Below are 23,903 nucleotides of genomic sequence, written 5' to 3' on the forward strand. Positions count from 1 at the left end.
AAATTAAACTTTTTGCCTATACCATACTCATTACTACAGACATCCCTGGAGTTAAACTTGTAGTTTTACTGTTCTCATTTTGAATTAGAAGGGAAACCCTCACTCTGGCCTCAAGAATGGTGGGAAATCACACCATCTTCTCTAATTGGTCCTCTGTTCTCCTAGAGGACCTTCTGTGGCATCTCTGTCTTCCCAGTTTCTCTCATTTCCCTCCCATCCTCACTCTTAGCTGATCACTTTGCCCCTGCTTTCCATGGGAAAAAAAATCAAACAAATCAGGAGACAGTATCTATGGATTATGGAATCTATGTCTCTCCACATCTCACGTTAGTAACTGCTAGTGGTTCTAATTTTAATCTGTTGCATAGGATAAAGCATTTGGCCATATGCTCAGAAATCATGCTTGGTTCTTGTTTTCACAGCATTCATAGCCTAGGTACCAGGCCCTGCAGTCTTTTGGGAAGGTGTGATTTAATTTCATTCCATTAGAGAAAGGCTAGCTTCATTACCTCTGCCCTGCTATTCCCTCAAGTTTTAAAACTAGCAAACTCTTTGTAGTTTCCATCCACCTGCCAGCCGAGAGGAGAATTAAGCAGAGCATAATTATGCAAATCAGACAGTATCAAGTTTACCTTATAATCACCAAGAAAAAAACAGTGTGACTCTGTTAATTACTGAAAATGATTAAGATTTCTGATTGAGAGACTAGTGGTGGCTGTACTCCAGAGCGGGCCAGTTCCCATGATGATGGCACAGTGCCATCTGCTGGCTTGCCGATTCTGGGTCGAGAGATGATCCCTGCAAAGAGCCTGTTCAAGAGGTCCACCATGGGAATGGGGCCGCTGCTTCCATATGATGTCTAATTTCAAAATTACTTGAATTTTTAACCTTATTCAAATCAGCGAAGAGACGCTGAGAGAAGGGATCTAGAAATCAATCATTATCCACATATGCTTTTTAATAATGTATTTTATTCCTTCAGGATTTCTTACACACACACACACACACACACACACACACACACACACACACACACACACTGTATCTCAAACATGCCAATCTCTCCTACTTCCCTCCTGCAACTCCTCCCAGATTTCCCACCTCCTAACTTCATATCTTCCTTTCATCTTTTTAGAGATAATCCGTTGAATCCAATTAGTTTTGCCCATGGATGGGGGTCCATCCAATGAAGCACGGTCAGTCTACCAGGAACTGTATAACTAAAGGAAAGTGACTCCCTTCCCGTAGCAGCTAGTAACTGTCCATAGCTCCTTGGGAAGGGGTGGGAGCTCATGAACACCTCCCCCCTCCCTGCTTCATGCTAGAATGTTTACGGGTTTGTTCTTGCTGAAGGCAGCTAGAGCTCCGGTGAGGCCACGAACTCCATGGTCTTGGCACGTCCAGAAGATGCTGTGGCACCTCTCCTCCACAAAGCCTGGCTTTACAAGCTTTCTGCCTTCTCTCCATCAATGGGTCCCCGAGCCTTGTGGCCTGAGTTTGATACAGCTAGCTCATATTTAGCGGAATCCTTGGTAGGCACTGACTCTCTGCATTTTGACCAGTTAGGAGTCTCTGTATTAGTTGTTATCCATTGCACAGAGGAGCTTCCCTGATGAGGAGTATGAAGTTATGTATTTAGAAGTCAGTATGATACTATGTCCACTTAGCAGAATAACAGTCGTGGGTTCACCTCTGGGGCCTATGAGTTGCCTGGCCATAGATTCTTGGCCAGATTTACAGCACTAGACATGTTTCCTCCTGTGGAATGGGTCTTGGATCTAGTTTTTTTTTTTTTAAAAAAAAGTGGTTGTTTACCCCCATAATGTTCATGCTGCTATTGCACCCATTGGCTTGTATTCCCAGGCTGATCAGTATTATAGCTCACAGACTTCCCTGCTGGGTAAGACTGTGGATGACTTTTCTCCCTCAGCAGCCTCCATAGCATTTCTGGTACTCTCAATGCTAACCAACAGACAGGAAGCTTCTAGGTTAGTAGCAGCTTTATTTCCCTAACTCCTGAGAACAAAGTCTAGTGTCCTCAAAGCAATAGGCTCATGGCGTCAAGTTTTGGCTGGAAGCCAAGAGCAATGACAGTGTCCTATATTGTTTTAGAAGTCTCTGGGACCCTCTGACAATAAACTGCAGAGGGGATATCCACATCTGGCATTGTTTTATATAACTGCATATATATTTATATATAATGTAAATGGTAAATATATATGTGTGTGTGTGTGTGTGTGTGTGTGTGTGTGTGTGTGTGTGTATCTTATTGGAAGACAATTTTCTTTTGTGTAGGGTGTTAGGATGATTTAAATTCTCATAAATATATAAAATTTACAGAATAGTTGGTTTCTCTATGGCTTTTTTCTTTTTCTTTTTTTTTTTTTTTTTTGAGACAGGGTTTCTCTGTGTAGTTTTGGTGCCTGTCCTGGATCTCACTTTGTAGACCAGGCTGGTCTCAAACTCACAGAGATCCACCTGGCTCTGCCTCCCAAGTGCTGGGATTAAAGGCATGCACCACCATCACCTGGCTTTCTATGGCTTTTTCAAACATCCCAAGTCTTAGTTATCTCAACTTCCATCCTGTCTTCTGTTCTTCCATCTCTTTGAGAACAAGGAGATGGGTTAGAAATGATCCAGGTCAAACTATGCTGTGCTATGATTCCGAGACTGTGGTACTGAGACTGTGTTAGTTTCCTTAGTTATGCTACGATACATCTTTCTCCCATGTTAGGACTATATGTCCTGTTTCCAATCTTAGTTGGCTGGTTACATACAAGACAGCATGTTATGTATGCTGTATAACACACATATATTATGTGCACAGTAACAATGTATAACTTAGTCTATAAAGTGGCTGGATATGAGTATTCTAGCTTAATTTCCCTTTTCATTTTACTGTTGGAAAGTGCAAAAGGACACATTTACCATTTACAAGCCATTGCTTTTTCCTTTATTTAATGTCACCCTGAAAGATGATCTCAAACACAGCTATTATTGGTTAACTACAGAATAAGGTAAAAACAGAACAAATAGTTAATTATACTGCATATCATGAATTCTTGACAGCTTAGATAATAAATATTGTACTTGTCACGGGCTGTGTTTTCTCACAAAAGCTGGAATACCATAAGTTCAGTTCTCTATTAATATCAGGAAAATTGCTTTCTGATGTTGCCAAATCCATGTCGTGGTAACATTCGCAGATGCTTTTTTATTCTGCTGCTTGAGGACCATGATGATTAGAGTGGTATGCTTTGTCATCTGCAAACATGAAGCTAGATATTTATCTGCCTTGGCAGATTTTCCTTGTCAGCACAGTGACAGAAGCACATTCAGATGCTATTTGAAAATATGTATCTCATGAGGCAATAAACAGCTCCTTATTCAGAAAGGATAAAAAAAGCCCAATGTCACAGAGTAATATGTTTATGCTGTAAGTAACTTTTAAACTACATATTATTATTTCATTCCTTCAAAACATACTAATTTAGTTCTTAGAATACCATTATGGACTTGTTTATATGATAACTCTAAAAAAATATATCCCATCATATGTTGCCACCTAACAACCATGCTAGAGATTGCTATCACATAAATAAAAATGCCCAAGAAACTTAGGACAGACCAGTTTCATTCAACACCAGATGAACTTCTGCCTAAGACTCTTACATTGCAGGATTACAGGTATGAGTCCCTACACACACACATCAACACATTGATCTTTTCCTGAATGACTCAGTGTTCTTTGAATATTTTGTTGTCTTAGTCCTGCAAATCTTTCCATGTCTGGATGTGCTCCCAACAGGCCCATTGGTGAAAGTATCTTAGCAGCATTGAAATGATTCTTAAGTTCTGATCTTCATGACGTCACCAGTTAGTTCATCAACTGGACACATTACAACTGTAAATCAAAACTGGTGAAGGATAGAATTGGCTTTAGAGTCAGAGTAGGTGAACAACCTTGCTTAAATCCATACAAGGAGAACCTCTTGAGACAAAAGGTGCTGAAATAATAATTTCCTAAGTAGACATCTAAGGTTTTTTTTTTTTGTTGTTGTTGTTGTTTGTTTGTTTCTAAGTCAGTTTCAGAATTTTATGGCATGTTCCTTGACCAGTAATAAAGACTCATACACTCAGCTTCCCAGTGCAAGGATGAGTCATTGTTACCACCCACAAAAACCTGGGCCACTTAACATCTTCAAGGAGAACAACCAGAACTTGGGCAAAATTGTGCTTTGTGAGGCAAACTGTTTAAAAATGATCTCTGATTGCTCATAAAGCAAGGAGATGGTCACCTGAAGGGACTCAGTGGGAAGACTACAGAAGGGGTTTTCACAGCAGGAGTAAGTGAAAAAAATTTTCTGAGACTTGTATCTAGGCTTTTATAATTCCTAATGGTGTGACAAGGCTTGAACTCTGGTCATCACCGTGGTCACACATGGCTGTAGACATAACCCTTTTAGTTAACATGTCAAGCCTTTACTGAGAGCCTAGTCTGAACCACCATCCACTTTAACTAAACCCCAACATAGGTGGTAGGGTTCAGGGCTTGACCACCTCATGAGAACACACATACTTTGTTTCATACGTCGACGCTATCGTATGGGTTGGTGCTTCATGCAGCTTTTATACTTATACAGATTTAAGGACATCATGGGATACTAGAGATGGAGATAGCATTCAGAGGAATCTGTGTCCTAGACACTCCTGAAGCTTTTATTGCAAGGCACAGAGTGAACACACACCGAAGGGCCTTAATCACATTCTTTCTCCATGGAGATGGAGGAGGAGTGGGTGGATGCAGAGGAGAGTAGATGGGAGTGAGGAAGGAGGAAATGGGAAGAGAGGAGGGAGGGGAAATTGTGGTTGGTATGTAAAATAAAGGGGGAAAAAAGAAGCCGTGATAAATTTTACTTGTACACTTAGTAGTCAATCTAAGATTAATAATATATCTGCTTTTTTATGTTCTTATCCCATTGTCTTTTCCTTTGAGAATTGGAGGTATAATCTCATTTTGAAATCGTGTTTCACTGGATATATGATAAACTATCCTTCAACGTTAGAGACGTTCTTGTGCCTATAATGTCAGTCTCAGCAGGGTTCCCAGGCCTGTCATTATACCGGTAGGTTTTTTGGGACTTTTTGTCTGTTCCTTAAAGACCTAGGACTTAATATTCTTGATATTTAAATGTAAACATGGAGTATTCGATCTTTTGTGTCTGGTTAAATGTCCTTCCTAAACCATCTATGCTAAAAGAAATGGCGGAATTTCTCATCTTTAAGTTTTAGATATTCTATTGTATGTTGATGTCACACTTTCTTTACAAGAGAGAACAATGTATAGTTAAGGTGTATTCACTCCTTTGCCGAGCAAAGCCTTACATACTCCGAGTCTAACACATCTTTTCTGTTTGTCTCTCTTTCAGCCTTTTCTCTTCTCTATTATTTGATAGTGACTTTGAATTTCTTATCGTCCCAGCTCTCAGGACGGAGCCATGCTGCTTCCTCTACTGGAGGTTGGTTATCTTCCCTTTTCCTTTTGTCTGGGGAGCGTTTACTCATCCACTCGCTCAGCTTCCCTGTGAACACTCGGATGCTCCTCTAGTCGCCTTCCCTAAACGCTTTGCTCAGGGGAGTGACTTGCTTTACCTGGCTTCTGTAGCGCTTGCTTTCTGTTAGTTTACATGACCTTAGGGCCAAAGTTAAGCATGAATGGCATCTTCCTGCAGGCCCCTCACTATGCCCTGGGAACACAGTAACTGTCTTAGGATGGGGTTGTTATCGGCTATGACTTCATCCCGTCCAAAGAAGAACACTTTAATTTAATAATAAATGAAGGCACAGGAAAAGCCATCGAGTAGAACTACCTGTGTACAGCAGAACAGCTGGTCTCAGCTGGTTTAGCCACTGTAGGTTTCTTTTGTGAAATAAATAGTTATTGTCACTGGTCAATCAGTAAGACTGTTATTTGAACAGAGCTAAGCGTAATCTTACTGTTTTAGTTCTCACCTCTATTTAGAGTAGCTGATTAAACCACTTAGGAGATGTCAGGTTTTTTTTTTTTTTTTGTTTAAATATAGATATTCCTCCAGGGGTGTAGCTCCTTGGGAATTATGGCATTCCCTTCCTTCTTAACTTTGCTACCAGGTGATAGGTTATAATGAGAGAAAGCTGGAAGCCAAATCTTTACATGATGTGTTGGTAAGTGGGCACCAGCAGTCACACACTTAATTACCAGGCAGTTCCACTGTGTGCTGCAATCATGCCTTTCACAGGCAGCTTGCAAAGGTTAGAATGGTATTCTGATGCCAGCAACAGCCCGACTTAACACTGACTCTAATCAAAGGACCTCCATGGATGGAAGAGATACGAGCTCTCTAATCATAACGAGCTAGCCAATGGCATTGAAACATCCAGTCTCTGGCTTTTATTCCACCCTGTAGGGAATGGAGTCATTCCTATCAGTGTTGATATTGGCCGATTACAAGCTTTATGCTATTTTTATACTACTTACCAGCTTTAGGAATTCCTTATTGGGCTTCCTCAGATATTGGCAAACATCTTTATACACACACAGCACACAATCTGAATGGATCATTGAAATATGTAATTACAGACACAATACAATGACATCCCTTTAGTCATTATTGGAACCACCATCCATTTCTGTGCCTCAACTTAATCTGTGAACAAAAGGAGTCTTTGGATCACAGCTGATAGTCAATCAAAACCAACAGCTTTTTACTTATCTTATTGTTTATGGAAGGCTCCACATCTGGGTTTGGCTTTAGTGATTTGCATTTTCGGTTTGCCTGTGATCTGTTGGGTTCGTGACCTGTTGTTCAGTCATCTTCTAAAAATGTATCTCAGGCAAATATGTTGAACAACTGGTCTGCTTACACTGTACCTTCCCCTTTCTGTTACTCATAGGAAGCAGTGAACATTTTCCTCTCCTTGAAAAACTGACCCTCTGTGGGAAGAATTCTCAGTCTACCTAAAGAGTCATCTCTCACCAATATGAAATATTTCAAATGAAACATTAGAGCAAACTGGTACATAAATGAAACACAAAACCCCAAAGGGGTATCCAGAGGATGTGAACATATTGTGCACTGTGTTGTCATATTCTCAATTTGGAATTAATTACCACAGCTTTCAAAGTTGTCAGCTCTCTTTCTTACTGGCGCGGCTGTTATTGTTGTTGTTGTTATTATTTGAATTTGGGGCTTACTTCTATCCACATTACAAAGCAGTAATATGTTTGTTGTTAAAATAAAATACTTACTTTATCCAGATGCCTGTGTTGCCTGGTAGATTCTCTTAAATTAAAATGTTGGTGTAACCTATTATGTTAAACTTAACTCTGATTAATAGGTTACTTATATTGAGAATTTAATTTTAAAAACAATCCCAAACATTATCTGCTTGTCACATTGCTTTATTTGTGCCATGAAAATTTAATCTTCAGAACTACAGCATCTGGAAAAGTATCTACATGCTTCATTGGAGAAAAAAAAATGTTGAGCCATAATGTGATTTTTGTGAGCTTAAGTAATGTTTTGAAAATGTAGATATCAAGGTTTATGAAGCCCAAATGTAACCATGAACTCTGTTTACATCTCGGTAGGTTTATGTCTCCTGAGTAGAAAAGTTCAATTGTTCTCTTGTATAGTTGCATGACCGTATATTCTCAAATATCTTTAATCAAAATTGTGATTTTGCTTCTTTAAGTGAATTTTGAAGATAATAAAACTATATGGATTGGTTACATCATAGCTGAGGACCCAGAAATCAACAACCCTGGACTCGGTACCCTGAGGGGACACTTGAGTTGCTGAGTTTAGATGTTCCTGGTGGAATGTGGACATAGGCCAGATTGAGTCAGGGAGTTTCCCAGGATGTCTTATTCTTGGTCCTTATCTAAATTAAGGTTGTATTCATATTTGTATCATCTGTGTGAGAGTCTATGGACTCCACATCCTTTTCAACACCTACTATGGGCAGGCTTCTAAACTTTAGATGCTTTGAGAGCTTATGAAATAGGGAAAAGTCACCTATGAAAGGGACCTTCATTGATTTAGAACCTGCCTTCCCACAGGTAGCTGTCGGGTTCCAGATGCTGTAAAGGAACCCAAGTCCTCCTAAGGCCTGGGTTTGAAATGAGCACACTGTCACTTCCAAACCAAACCTCTGACTTCAGAGGCAAAAAGGCATTGTCTACCTCCTGCTGGGAGGAGACAAAAGTCACTGGTCAGATGTTTGTATGTGCAAAAAAGACAAAAATTTTAGTTATTTTCAGTTTCCTTACTGTCTTAGTCAATGTTTTATTGCTGTGAAGAGACACCATGACTATGGATAACTCTTATAAGTTAAAGCATTTAATTGGGGCTTGCTTGCAGTTTCAGGGGTTTAGTTGATTGTCATTACAGCGGGAAGCATGGTGGCATGCAGGCAGACATAGTGCTGGAGAAGGAGTTGAGAGTTCTACATCTGGATCTATAGGCTGCCACTGGGTCTGGCTTAGTCTTTTGAAACCTCAAAGCCCACCCCCATGACATACTTCCTCCAACATGGCCACACCTCCTAATCTTTTCAAATAGTGCCACTCCCTAAGCATTTAAATACATGAACCTAAGGATGCCATTCTTATTCAAACCACCACACTTAACCCATCAAAGTACTATTTAAGGAAAAGAACAAGAAAGGAAAGAACAGCAACACTTGACAGTATTTCTCAAACCTTCATGGGAAAAAGAACCATTTTACACATTTAGTAAAATACAAACTTAACTCAGGGTATAACTTTTGTCAACAAGAAACTAAGCCCAGCTTTCTAGGGTCTTTACAAAAAGTGTTTTGCTTCCCCCACCCCCAAATCTGCTGCTGCTGATCTCAAGACCAGTCTTTAGGAAGAGGGACATCAAGGTGTGAGGATGTAGAACTCTCAGAACCAGACAGAAGGAAGGAGAAGACAATGGACAAGGGGCTGAAAGCTACTAAAATATTATTCCTAATATTTGTCACTACTTAGCTTCTCTAGTGTTCCCAGAGCTGCAGCAAGTATCATTAAGACCCTCAGACTTGTAAATCAAGTAGGGATGCTATGTGTTATCATGGATATTAAGTGGGATTTCTTGGATCTAGTCACTGATTTTCTAATTTATAATGCAGTCTTCAGATCAGTTAAATCATATGATTTACCTGAGTCAATAGAGGCAGGAAAACAGAGAAAGGATTTACTATATTTCCCTGAAGTCTGGCTCAGTGTGTAGACATTTAGGATAGGAACAGTTCTCAGTACAAATCAGTTTCAAAGGAAGGAATTTTTTTGTGAATTCAAAGTGCAGGAAAAAGTTTAAATCGTCTTCATTTCAAATTGGACCCTAAAAAAATAAAGGGAGATAATGCCACTGGTAAGTTATAATATTTAAGAAATATGGTTATTATTGTAATGAATTCATCCATAAACTTTTGCTCCATTTTTATGGCCACCAATTGTATTTTATCTTGCAGAACTAAATGAAAGGCAAACTACAGCTCTTTTTATATATGAGGGTCTACAGCGACTAAAGAAATATTTTAAGAAAGTCATGGAGGCATAATGCATTATAAAAAAAACAGAAGCTGAAATATTAGTTACTTGAACAATCAGGACATTTCTTTTTTAATATTTAATAGTCAATGTACTATGTCACCTGATAGTCTAATAGAAAAGTTCCAGCTAACTCATGATGCTAAAGTAAATGAGGAAACACGTGGGTGTGTCCTCTGCTTTGTGCAGGGAAACCCAGCTTCCTGACTCCTACCTCAGTGGTAAGATCTGCTTCTATCTCGGCATTTCTCTCCAGCCAACCTACCACAGGATGGATCAGAGTGCGGCACATCCACCTGCAAATGAATCGTCATTCTTGGCCTAAGGCTGCATCTCTCTGTTTCACTAGTTAGAGGGCTGTCCTTGCTGCCCACCCCGCTGAGCTTTTTTTCTAGCTGGTATTTGCATCCTTGCTCTGCTATGGACAATTCCCAGGCTGTAGTCTTCACCCTCCATAGTTACTAGGACCTTGGCGAAGTTGTTGATGACTGCATTTGTGGAGAAGCATCCTAGAAAGCTAGCTAGGCGTGCCTTTGGGTGCTCTTGACATTAACCTTTGGTGGCCTTTCTTACTTCATCTCCCATGATGTGAGTAAAACTGCTGCCAAGCTGTGCACCCTCTGACCTCCTGTCCTTCATGTCTTTAAAGTCCATATATGCCTTTTGCTCTGTCATGCCATTCAGTCCACAATGAGGAGGTACTGATGAGTAAGTTCACTGATAGGAAGATCCTCCCCTAATCATGTGGGTGTGGGGGGTCCCCAAAACAGCTTGCCCACACAGCTACCGTGACAGGCCTAGAGGCCCAGACACAGCTTCTGGCAGGTAACACCTGGACCCAGGAAAAGCCATAAGCTGACCCCACCCAGTGCGGCCTGTACCTAAGAGGAAGTACCCAGCATTCCAAACATTCCCTATACCCCTAGACAAACATCAGCCAATCAGGGTCCTGAACCCTGGAAATCTCCTCACCCCAACCTTTGCTATGATAAAAACCCCACCCTGCCTGGACTCTGGGCTCTCTGCTCATACCACTGCATCAGGCAGAGAGTCCAAGCTCTGAGCTTGAAATTAAAGGCTCTTTGCTTTTACATACAGGATTCAGTCTCTGTGGTGTTTTTTTTGTGGGGGGGTCTCCATGATCTGGGCATAACATGGGTACTTCCAGAACTTAATTAATTGCTGTGGAAATGTTTGAGAGGAATTAATTAAGACCAAGTACTTTGTTGTGGTGTGTTATTAGGCTGTCTCCAAGCTCACAAGACCCACAGTATAGACAGACATATTACATATGTTACTGCCAATATGGGATGATACCTCTGCTTTTGTCCTGAAAACCATGACCGAATATAAAGACTGTTAATACACAGATGAAAACTGCAGAAAATTGGAAGTATTTAAAATTTAAAAATGTCCCTTAATTATTAGTTTATATCAGCTGCTGCTGCTCAATTGTCCAGGAACAATTACATTAGGAGGTGTTGGGGCCTCATAATGCTGATCATTAAATCTTGGCTAGGAGAGCAGAAGAGACTCTCATGCTAAAGAAGTTGCATTTATGGCAGAGGGGTCCTCCATTATGCTTGCTTCTCCTAAAATAAACTACCCATAAACAGAAAACTAAAAGGAATGAACTACCTTCCTTCCATGGGAATTGCTGTCGGAAAACCTTAAGCTAAAGAAGAGTTGTCTGTGTTTTTTAAAAACAGTTAAACTACTTATCTCAATGAATCAGGAGGGAAAAAAATTAGCAGGCAGGCCCCCAAAGAAGACAGTACCTGTAACAAAAAGAAGTATTTGAACTGAACCGTTCTGATGGAAAATACAGTTAAATTGAGCTGCCTGTTGTCAAGGAGACGGAGTTGAAGAGATTCATGTGCCTGATGACAGGATGAGAGAGAGAGCAACTGAATGAGAAGATGAGCAGTGTGGAGAATGGGGAGAATTCAGTCTGGGTTAGAAGGTAGATCAGAGATAGAGGACTTTTTTTCCCCTTAAGGGAACAACGAAGATAGTCTGAGGACCTACCAGCTTCTTTCCAACTAAAACTACTGATGTAGAATTACTATTTTTGTAAATAACTTGGTAGTGACAGTTTCTGCAAAACCTCTACCTTTTAATGCCTTTAACAGGGAGATAAAGCATAGAAGGACGTTCCTTTTGAAACTCAAGCAATTCCCTATTGATGAGATTTCTAAACCCCTGACTTCTTTGGAGAAAATGGGATTGATAAGCAGCAGTTACATGTACTGCTGGATGGGGATTCTGTTTCTCTGGGTGGCTTACATGTTGATTTTTAGCATCCATGTTATATGTTTCAAGTCTTCTGTTACAGTAGGTAAAAGTACTCTAGATTTTGGATGTGGAGTGGTGAATATCTGTCCTTATTGCATGGGGCAAGTGAGCTACGCTGAGGAAGATGTGCACATAAGTGTAAATTGTCTGCAAGGGTAAATTTCAAGGGGAGCTGATTGAAAATTTGCTCCCCATCTACATATTATAAATATTTCATACACAACACAAGGAACAGGTAACAGTGTTCTTTTGCGTTTAGCTTTTCCCTGTGGGGTTATGGTGCCCTTATGCTAAATTACTTTATATCCATCAGGGTGTAAGTAATACACCATAAACTGTATGTTCAATCCATGTAATTTGAGGAGCTTTGGCTTGTAACAACACTGGAAGCTATCACAGTTGGCTTATTTTTATTTATTTTTTTATTATGTGTGTGTGTGCACACTCGTGCATGCTCAGGTGTTGAGTGCATGCACACACACACACACACACACACACACACACACACACACACACTCACACACACACTTATGGAGGTCAGAAGACAGTATCACATCTCATGGACCTAGAGTAATGGGCAGCTGTGAGCCACCTGATCTTTGTGTGGGAACCAAACAGGTATTCAGTAAAAGCAGGATGCCGTTTCAGTAACTGAGGAATCTTTCTAATTCTCAGGGTTTATTCTAAATTTTTCTTCTCAAGGCCTTCCTTGGACTTGCATTAGCTCACATGTTATGGTAATGGACACATATCTGTCAACATGCTGTATTCTTCTTTGTCCAGCTGTTTTCACAGTGCCTTTTTTTTCTTTTGTAGGGCCACGTGTGGGTTACACATTGCAGGCATGCTACTTTTATTCCTGGGGAGTGTTTCTTTGGATATACCACAATTTGTTTTATCAGTTATTCTGATGGCAAATCTTTGTGCTATTCTAACTTTGGTTTTTAGAGCCTATAAAGTTCTCCATTAACTTAATTAAACATCCGAGAGTACCATTGCTGGACATTGGGAAGTTTCTGCTGAACTTTATGAGAAACCATCAAGCTGCTTTGCAAAATGGATGCACTATACATTAACATCATCTGTTCAAGAGACCTGGGTTCCCACATCTCTCATAACATTTAGTTTGCCCAGTCTTCTAAATTATAATTCTGAACATATTATTATAAATACATGTTAGAGCCCATTGTGGTTTTAGTATGTTTTTCCCCAGTGACTAACAAGACAACATTTTTTTGTGTTCTTAGTTCAACCTCTGGCTAAGTGTATGTACATTCAAATTTTTGCCCATTTTAATTTGGTGTGGTTTTGTTAAGTTTCCTTATTATTGACTTTGTATGTTTCAGTAATAGATATGTTACTCATTGAATATGTTGTTTGTGAATCCCTTTCCCATTCTGTATCTTCAGAGAGCAGAGTTTTAGAGGTGATGCGATACAACTCACAAATTAGACAGAAATGTGGCTTGTGACCTTTATATCATGCCTCTGGCACATTTGTTTGTTTGAAGAACTCAAATATTTAAAGATCCTATGTTTTCCTTAACATGACTTTATGGTTTAAAGTTGCATTTTCAAATCTACATTTTTCTTAATGTCACTGTGGGCTGTGAGTTGTTAATTATGTCCAGATTGTTTGGTATTAGTTCAGCTTTGGATTCTTGGCACATGTGTTTGCTTGTTTTGACTTCTGTTAGAGGACTATCCTTTATCCACTAAATTGCCTCTGATGCTCAGCTGTAAAGACTTGATATATGTGTAAGCATCTCTATGGTTTTGCATTTTGGTCCATCAATCAATTTGTCTATACCTCTATATTAGTAAATGCATTGCCACTGCTAATTTATTAATTTAGTTTTTTTTTTCTTTGTTAAGAATATAGGGCTCAGTAAGAACCACAGAGAAGGGGCAGTCACACGGTGTTGCTGGTGGGGAATAATGATGTGCCACTACTCAGTCCTAGACAGCCACAGAAAGGCCTGTGCATTCCTGATACCGAGGCACAGGCTTGTGCATCTGTTAATGGCACTCAGCTTCCCCTGGAAATCCTGCCAGTGTTGTTCTGGTATGATCTTTCTCTTGCAGTGGGGAAAAAGTACATTGCATTTTCCTCCTTGGCCTTCTTCCAAGGAGTAACATAGCTCCCAGACTCTCTTAAGCTCTATAGCTACAATGTAGCATGAATTTCTAAAGGGTCTGATTAATAAAATCAAACCCGAGACCAGTTATTGGGGTGAATGCTGGACGATCAGAGAAGCAGAACAAGCCACAGCTAACCTCACCTCCACAGTTCCTCAGCTGATTCTGTTTCCTCAGACTGGAAGCTTCTGTGTCCTCATCCCAATGGCTCTCAGCTGAACTGCTGCTCGAAAGCCTGAAGCTTAACCAGCTAAAAGCTTCTAGATTCTGGTTTTCATGCCTTATGTATCTTTCTGCTTTCTGCCATCCCTGGGATTAAAGGCTCACTTTCTGGGATTAAAGGCGTGAGTCACCATGCCTGGCTGTTTCCAGTGTGGCCTTGAACTCACAGAGATCCAGAGGGATTTCTGCCTCTGGAATGCTAGGATTAAAGGCATGTGCTACCACTGCCTATCCTCTGTGTTTAATATTGTGGCTGTCCTGTTCCCTGACCCCAGATAAGTTTATGAGCATGCACAATATTTTGGGGAACACAATACCACCTCACCACAACTTATTATTCTGCCTCATATTTTGCTAAGTAGGACAGGTGCAATCAAATGGCAGCTCCTTTGTCTTCTTGCCCTTCCTACATTCACACACACACATGTACACACATTCACACACACATGTGCACACATTCACACACACACACACACACACACACACACTCATTTATTTGTTTCATTTTTTTTTTTGAGACAGAGTCAAGTAGCCCAGGGTAGCCTATGTAGTCCAGGCAAATCCTGAATTCCTCTTGTCTCCCAAGTGCTGAGATTATAGGCAAATACCACACTGGGCACCCATTTCTGTTCATTTTTTTTTTTACATTGAATTTGGCTTCTTCTTATTTGTAGGCATGTTCTTTTTTTTTTTTTTTCTAGAAAAGGCCAAAATGCTCCAAAAATTTGTCCCATATCTCCTACATACGATCTGACTTTTATTCTCAGATTGCCAAGGAAGATAATGAGTTTATCCGGACATATTTATTTACATATGGGAAATTGTGAATTGCTGCAGGAGGGACATCTCCATGTATGTTAATGTCTTCCGGGGAAGGAATTAGGTCACCCATCACAAAAGCTCTCAAACGGAAGACTGCATGCAGCTTCCCATCCCTGCATGCCCTTCCTCTGCCAAACCTGAGGGAACCACACACACCAGCATTAGTAGGTAGCAGACTGTACTTTTCTTTTCTGTACTCTCTCTTAGTCTGTGATATACTTTGAGCTGAATGAGATATAGATCAACTGGGCTTTTCAATATCTGAAAGTCAGGTTGCCCACCAGTCTCCAATTATCTTGGAGACCGTGGATTCTGCTTTGATTGCCATCCACTGCAGTGAAATTGGAACTAAAAGGCTAAATTTCAAGGTAATTTAAGACAAAAATTGCCAGTGTCCCACTTCCCTCTATAGGGTCAATAAATCTAAATATCTAAATTAGTTGTTGAATGATTGTGCTGTGGTTTAATAAGAGAGAACTTTATTGTTTGATAGTCTTAGCATTAGATCAGGTTTTTGAAATCCTTTTTGGTTAGTGTTATTAGAAAAAAACAAAACAAATCAGTGAATGGCTAACAGCCTTATTAAAATACAAGTGGAGGCCCAAGAATATGTCCATACATCATGTACCGCGAAGGCATTGGCATGACGCATCAACAGCAATGCACAGAGGAAAGTCAGGCACCAGCATTTTTTTGCCAGATTAAAGAGCAAATGGCCAGTGGGACAGATGAGAAACTAATGGGTCACAAGCACGTCTCCATCAGCATGAGCATCTTAGGAAAGGTCAGAAACAGCTGGGTGCTCCCCCGACCGTTTGCCTAATGGCTCAGAGAGCCAAGGACACCAGTATCCACACATGGGGTTTGTTTTAGAAAATGGCAAGATGTGGGCTTTTCACTTCTTGACCAGGCTTCTAATCAATTCCTCACATTTGCAGGCAATACATGATTACAGCTCCAGGAGCAGTGGGGAGGATGCTGATCTACTTCGTAAGAATTAGTCCCTAGAGTAATATGACTGAGTAAAAATTACATAGAAAAAGAATGATGCAAATATGCTTGAGGATACCCATGTAGCTTTAGGATAGGCTGTTTTCCCCACCCTCCTGGAACTGAGAATTAGACAAAAATATAAATCAAATCTCATTTATACACCATTAGTACTTAGTACTATCATTATTAAGCATAATATGCTACTCTAACGTGTCATCTTATAAACACTTGTATAAAGTGGTCTATATTTGTAGCACGGATCTTAAAAGGTCTTATTAATAAAAACAAGCCCAGAGCCAGGTATGGGGGTGAAAGCTGAAAGATCAGAGAGACAGAACAAGCCACAGCTAACCTCACCTTGCCAACTTCTCAGCTGATCTTGTTTTCTCATACTGAAAGCCTCTGAGTCCTCATCGGAATAGATCTCAGCTGAACTGCTGCTAAAAGCTAAAAGCTTAAAAAGGCTCTAGTTTCTGGTCTTCACGCCTTATATACCTTTCTGCTTGCTGTCTTCAATTCCTGGAATTAAAGGTGTGTGTCACCATGCCTGGCTGTTCCCAGTATGGCTTTGAACTCACAGAGATCCAGACGGATCTCTGCCTCCAGAATGCTAGGATTAAAGGCATGTGCTACCACTGCCTAAATCTATATATAAAATATAATGGCTATTCTGTTCTCCGACCCCTAGATACGTTTATTGGGGTACACAATAAATCAACCACATATATTCATCAGAATATTTAGAAGCTAACAATTTTAGAAGACCCAAGATTTAAAATATTCTATATGATGAATACATTTTAAAATAATATACAACTTGAAGCTGTATTACATGAAAGGGAAAATCATTACCACTAAGTGACAAATAGCTCTGCCTATTGATTTTGCTTTATACACTAAAACTTCATACGACTATAGTGATTTGTAGATTGTCAGCCATTGGGCACCATTTCTGAGAGGATTTCATTACATCTCACTTTTACATATTTCTTTTACTTTGTTAAAAAAAAAAAATCCAAGTCCAAGAGATGCTTCCTTGGAGTACATGATTTCAGAGACTGGCAAGAATCTTAGGGGAAGAAGCAAACTCACCAATGGAGTCACATTTAGACATCCAGAAGAATTGAAGGCCACCCCTCTGTGAAGCAGAGAGGCCTGCATTGTCCTGACATACAACAGAGCACAGGCAAAGAGGAAGAGGAACAGGGATGTGCTGGAATGATGACGGAATGTCAGGAGACTCATCAAGAGCTTGACCCTAAGGAGAAGATCCGGAAGGCATGGCATTCATCAAGGTCAGGGAGGAGGCATCAGGAGGAAAAAGGACAAGCTGTAAGAAACACAGTGTTCCGTTTCCGGTGACAGTTAAGGATGACAATGGAAGGACAGTAAAAATTCACTTCAGCCCTATTCACAGAGATGGCAAAGTCTCGAGGAACAGGACAAGGCGGTTACAGTGTTTAACTGCCAGAATCAAATAGATCCCATGCATACAGTGACTGCAAGTGTGGGAATGCCCACAAGTACCATGCATGACCCGCAGGAGTCATGGAGCAAGTTAATAGAGAAGAGTGACACCAGGCGCAGAAAAGAGGAAAGAATGGAGGAGCAGGAGGTAAGCCTCTCACAAGATCTACACATAATGCACCCTTAGGTCATAATGCATGACCTAAGGGTCATGGGCGGGGTTCAGTGCATATCTGAACATATCTAGAAGGATAAAGGCATAGGAGTCCTTTCTTTCCATAGGATTATATCAGAGAAGTCGATGCCTATAAAAAGGTAAGTAACTGGATATTCACTTACAAACTAAATTCCCTTATGTTAACACAAATCACAAACAAGCCAAAGGATAGAATTGTTAGGAAACTGAGTTCAAGAATCGGTAGGACTTTGCAAAATTTTCAAGACAGATAATCTAAAGGTGTTTCTTTTGTTCTTTGCTTCTGCAATATGTCCACTATTCTATTTAGTGATGGGAAAATACCAGGAGAGGGGAGCAGGAAATTTCTATGAAGCTGAGTTGTTGTTCAAGGGTCTGACTAGATATTCACTCAAATTGAAGAAGGCAGGAATGGATATTGAACAAAAATCACCAAAGTAATGGGATCAGTCTCAGGACCATGTGATGTAACAGAGACAAGAATGATTGTGGCTGGAGAAGCAAGGAAACACAAGCAATTCCAATGCTCTGGGAGTGCAAAGATAAAGTATTTTCACATGTCCTTTAGATTATCACTTCATATATAACTCCTGACATGGGGAGAACACTTTAATCTCAAGATCATTTTAGAGATCAGAAGCCAGATTTCTGGTAGTTTGGGGACTTTGTGAAAGATAAGCAGAATGGCAGAAGACATGTGTGGTGATATATTGCGTACCCCAATAAAGCTTACCAGGGATCAGAGGACAGAGCCGGCTACTAAATTAGACATAGAGATCAGGCAGTGGTGGCACACACCCTTAATCCTATCACTCGGGTGGGGTTGGGGGGCAGAGATCCATCTGTCTGTGTGTTCAAGGCCACACTGGGCTACACGAGAGAACCAGAACCAGGCAGTGGTGACACACGTGTTTAATCCCAGGAAGTAATATGGCAGGACACAGAAAGGTGTATAAGGTGTGAGGAACAGGAACTCGCTCTTTTGAGGCCGAGGATTTTGTAGAGGTAAGCTAATGGCTGGCTGTTTTCCTTCTCTGATCTTTCAGCTTTCACCCCAATATCTGGCTCTGGTTTTTTTTTATTATAAGGCCTTTTAAGATTCATGTTACAGAGATAAGAGAGAGAGATAGAGGGGAGTGTAGCCTGAATCTTAAAAGGTCTTATCAATAAAAAACAAAAAACAACAACAACAACAACAAAAACAAAAAACAAATCCGGAGCTAGATATTGGTGTGAACGCTGAAAGATCAGAGAGACAGAACACAAGCCACACCTAACCTCACCTTGTCAATTCCTCAGCAGATCCCGTTTCCTCAAACTGGAAGCCTCTGAGTCCTCATCTGAATGGATCTCAGCTGAACTACTTCTAAAAGCCTAAAAAGCTTAAAAAGCTAAAGTTCCTGTTCCTCATGCCTTATATAACTTTCTGCTTCCTGCCTTCACTTCCTGGGATTAAAGGCGTGTGTCACCATGCCTGACTGTTTCCAGTGTGGCTTAGAACTCACCGAGATCTGGATGGATCTCTGCCTCCAGAATGCTAGGATTAAAGGTGTGTGTGCCACCATTTTCTGGCCTCTATATCTATCTAGTGGCTGTTCTGTTCTCTGACCCCAGATAAGTTTATTAGGGTACACAATATATTGAGGCCTACAATATCACCATGAGAGAGAGAGAGAGAGAGAGAGAGAGAGAGAGAGAGAGAGAGAGAGAGAACAAGCACACACATACATGTGGGTGCCTGTAAGGTTGAAAGAAGGCTTCAGATCCCTTAGAGATGGAGTTACAGGCAGTCGTCAGCCACCTGAACAGGGTACTGAGGACTGGATTTGTGTCCTCTCAAAGAGCAACAAGCATTCTTAAGACCTAACTGCTGAGCTACCAACTCACCTGTGCTATTTATGGTCATGAAAGTTCTAGTTGCAAGGAGTATGTTATATCTATAATAGAATATAGAATATATTATAGAAGCTGAACAAGTGTTTTTCAGAATGAATATGTGCCTGTCAATTATAAAGTGGTGCACCAGAAATTTGAGGATGGGAAGAATTTCAGAATAACAGAAGAATAAAGCTAAGAACATGAAAAACTTTTCAGTTGGAGAGTAAAGAATTAAGAATTTGTAGTGGTGCTGGATTATGGAGTCCTGGGATTTTCCCACATAATTCAAATTGTCTTACATACAAATAGTAATATCTTAATAGAAAATTTTGTTTCTCTTCAAGGATTTCTGCTCCCATTATAATTTGAAAATTAAAGAATTAATGGCAATGGAAATTTTTAAATAAACATTTTAATGAAATGATGCTTCATTAATCTTTAATGTAGGTAGATAAAGTTCAATTGCTCTATCTTTTTTAAGGGAATGTTTTAAAATGAAGTTCTATGAATCTGTGTGTATAAAACTCAAATAATGAGAATTTGGAATCATAGTCATATGCAGAGCTATTCTTTATGGACCTATTATCAATTTTCTAGTCCTGTCTATAACTCACAAAGACAAGGATGTTTAGGCTAAGTGAATTTTAATGACATTCATTGTTTTTTGGAAAACATTTCAGTTTTGGCAACAAAGGAATGTTCTATTATATAAGAGGATGACATCATGCTAGGAGCTGTGAGCTTTCTTTTTTAGTTTCAGTGTTGTGTTCAAACTTTTTGTCTAGTCTATAAAACATTTTTCTGTTAAGATATGGGTAGTAACTAGTAAAAAAAAAGTGACCATTTTTAAAAACCCCAAATCTCAATTCTAACGTTTAACATAATGTTCTTTAGAACAATTTATGGCCAATATATATAACACTGTATATATGAATGTACTGTCTCTGGTATCAAAGATTTTTCAATATTAGAAATATGAACTATGCTCTCTGACTTATGTAGTTCATTTCTAAAACACAATCAAGCACTAGTCTATGGAATGTCCTTTCCCAAAAGGAATCAGTTTGTCATTGTCTTAAGAGAACGTCAGTCATGAGGCATTTCTAATATGATGCATTTATAAAGTCATCCTTGTTCAGATCTGTTCCTTGTTTCTAAATTTATAGTACAGAATGAGTCCTTCATTGTACCACATATAAGTACCATGGATATTGTATTTTTCTTTTGCTTCACTGTGGATATCATCCTCTCACAGTTAACAATCCATGTCAATCAGGATGTTGTGAGCTCAAAGGGTATTCTCTGTAATTATTTAAAACTTTCATTGAGCCAAATCAAATATGATTTTTGAGAGGTAAAATCAGTTCCTCTGGACCATGACCAAACATGGGGACCTGAAGCGGATAGACAACTTTCCACAAAAGAATTTTCAGTGACCCTTAAGTGTGCCTTGGTATCACACTGTACTATTCTTTACTAGCTAACCAGAATCTTGTGCAGGTTATATGATGTACTTTAATTTTGCATTATTATGATTAGTAACTATGGGGCTATGTACTTCATTGCATGAAAGATGAAAAGACACAGGTAAAACAACTTATTGAGGCTTATAGATATTTGCTGGAGGCATAGATTAGAAGCCAGATTCCCTCAGTTTCCTATTTTAATCTATTAGAGCACATTTCCCCAAAGTAATCATATCTATATCTATATCTATATATATATCTGATTCAGAGTATGAGTCCATTTTGGCTCAGTATTACACTTACCAGATTTTCCCCAGAAAATATTTCTGACAATTGTTCCCACCAGAATTTTTATTTTGCCGTCAGTCTGACTTGCCTTAATATGATTATCAGACACCGGGTTCTTTACAAATAATTATTCCTGATTAGCAGAAAAAGAACTGCTTGTGCCTTCCAGAACACACAGCAGTTGGCTTAATCCTGTTCTTTTATTTAGAGTGAATAACTGCCCTTTGAAGTGTTTGCAAAGTGGGCAGTATGTAGTTTGACCAGTGATTAAGACATTTTGATAGCAAGTTCAGGGAGTCATGCCATTACAGATTCTAGGTCATGTAGAGCCCCCAAACAAAAAACAAATAGGCTTATCAACCTTTCCTACACATGTTCCATACACATGTTCGTTTTTTCTAGAAATATACTTTGAGTTTGCTTCAGATCTTTATGTTGTGTTTTAATGGGTTCATTCATTTATTGATTGGTTCATTTAATGACTTCATCAGAGGCACTAAAGGAAACAACATCTATATGCAGGCAATACCAATCTCTCACTGCACAACAGAACCTATGCTGTGTACTGGGTATGTGAAGACAAGTAAACAGGATCCCATCCCCAGAGGAGCAACTTATGACAGAACAGTGAGAGGATGTTGTTCAGTGTGCCATGGAGACATGCAAGCAAAATTAACTTCAGGGATATTGGAAGCAGGACTAGAAGTTAGAGGTGATGCTTGAGCAGTCTTGATAGACAAATAAGAAATTAATCTGCTCAAGAAAGCCAGAACAACACTCATGGGAAGACAGCTTGTTTGCAAGAGCATGGGAATAGAAAAGAACATGGCGAGCATGGGGAATTGAAAGGAAGGGAGGGGCCTACAACAAAGAAACTGGGCTTGGTCAATTAGGGTCAGCCACAAGAGGCACTCAAAGAAATCTGACTAATTCTTAAGCAATGAAGTCAAAATAACCTTGTAGTAACAACAGGTTACCAAATTTATGGTAGAAAAGGGCTCTGTGTTCACTGGTTTCTGAAGTAGATAGTTGGGATGGTTTGGGAGGATTGTTTGAGAGATGCCATATTCAAAGCTGTCTGCATTAACTTGAGGTTAAAAAAAAAAGCAATCATATGTTCTCAGGCTGTCTCTAGATAAGTGTTTCACAACCTGTGGGTCAAGACCCCTTTGGGGTCACATATAAGGTATCCTGCATATCAAACATTTGCAGTATGATTCATAACAACAAAATTGCAGTTACGAAGTAGCAATGAGATAATTTTGTGGTCAGGAATCATGGCGACATAAGAAACTGTATTAAAGGATCACAGCATTAGGAAGCTTGAGAACCATTTCACTAGAGGGAAATGTAGCATTTTTAACTACTTTATTCTTTTCTTTTCTTCATTCAGACACTGATCTCCATCTTAGCTCCTCAAATCTTGCCTGACTTCACTTGTCTCATAGGTTTTGCTGTATTGTCTAGTTGACAAGGATTGCCAGAAGTATTTAAATCAAAACACCAACTACTTGAAGTGAATGAAAACTAAGAGGTTTTCAAGATGGGGGCCACTCTTCAAGTGGTGTTGCCTAGTATTTCATTAATAAAAATCTGTCTGTCTATCTATCATCTATCTATCATCTATCTATCTATCTATCTATCTATCTATCTATCTATCTATCTATCTATCTATCAATCATCTGTCTGTCTGTGTCTGTCTGTCTATCTATCATCTATTTATTTATCTAACTGTATCTATATCATTTGTATAACCATATATACACCATGTTATATACTCTCTATATGCTATGTATACACAGTACAAAGCATATATATATATATATATATATATATATATATATATATATATATATATATATATGGAGACAGAAAAAATTGAGAGAAAAAAATTGAGAGAGGGAGTATTTGGGTACAAGGGACACAGTACCCATTACTAAAAATGATTCTTGTTTTGCAGCTTATAGGCTAGTGGTAGAAATGCTATATGATTGTATTACTACAGTTGATTTTTATAATTTGAAAATTCTGTGTTTTAGGGTTTTCGCACTTGTCAGTTTGTAATCATATAATTAATACTCACTGTATGTCTTAGGCATTGTCCCTAAGCACATGTACATACACAGTGGCAGAAATATTTAGTGGCCTGACGTTTGCTCTTTAGGCTGGAGTCAGGGCAAGGCCCTAAAAGGGAACTTGTTTTCATTATTGTACTGTCAACCAATGTCATTGTGTCGGCTTTGATTAGTCTGGCTCGCTTGCTCCAGGGATTTCCTTGTCTCTGACTTCCTTGTGCTGGGATTACAGGTAGGTCATCACGCTTACACAGTTCTTATATGGGTCCTGGGGTGTATCAAACTCTAGTCCTCAGGCTTGGGTGGCAAGACCTTCATTGGGTGAGCTAACTCACCAGCCCTGACACTTTGCTCTTGAGCTTCTCAATGTAGTGTGGAAGTGTTGTGCAGTATTCCTAAACACAGGGAATCATGGCTGTTAGTTATTTCCCAGTCAGGCCTCGTTTGTGCTGCTGCTGACTGTTTTCC

Source organism: Peromyscus leucopus, chromosome 8a (assembly GCF_004664715.2).
Source record: "Peromyscus leucopus breed LL Stock chromosome 8a, UCI_PerLeu_2.1, whole genome shotgun sequence".
Lineage (NCBI taxonomy): Eukaryota > Metazoa > Chordata > Mammalia > Rodentia > Cricetidae > Peromyscus > Peromyscus leucopus.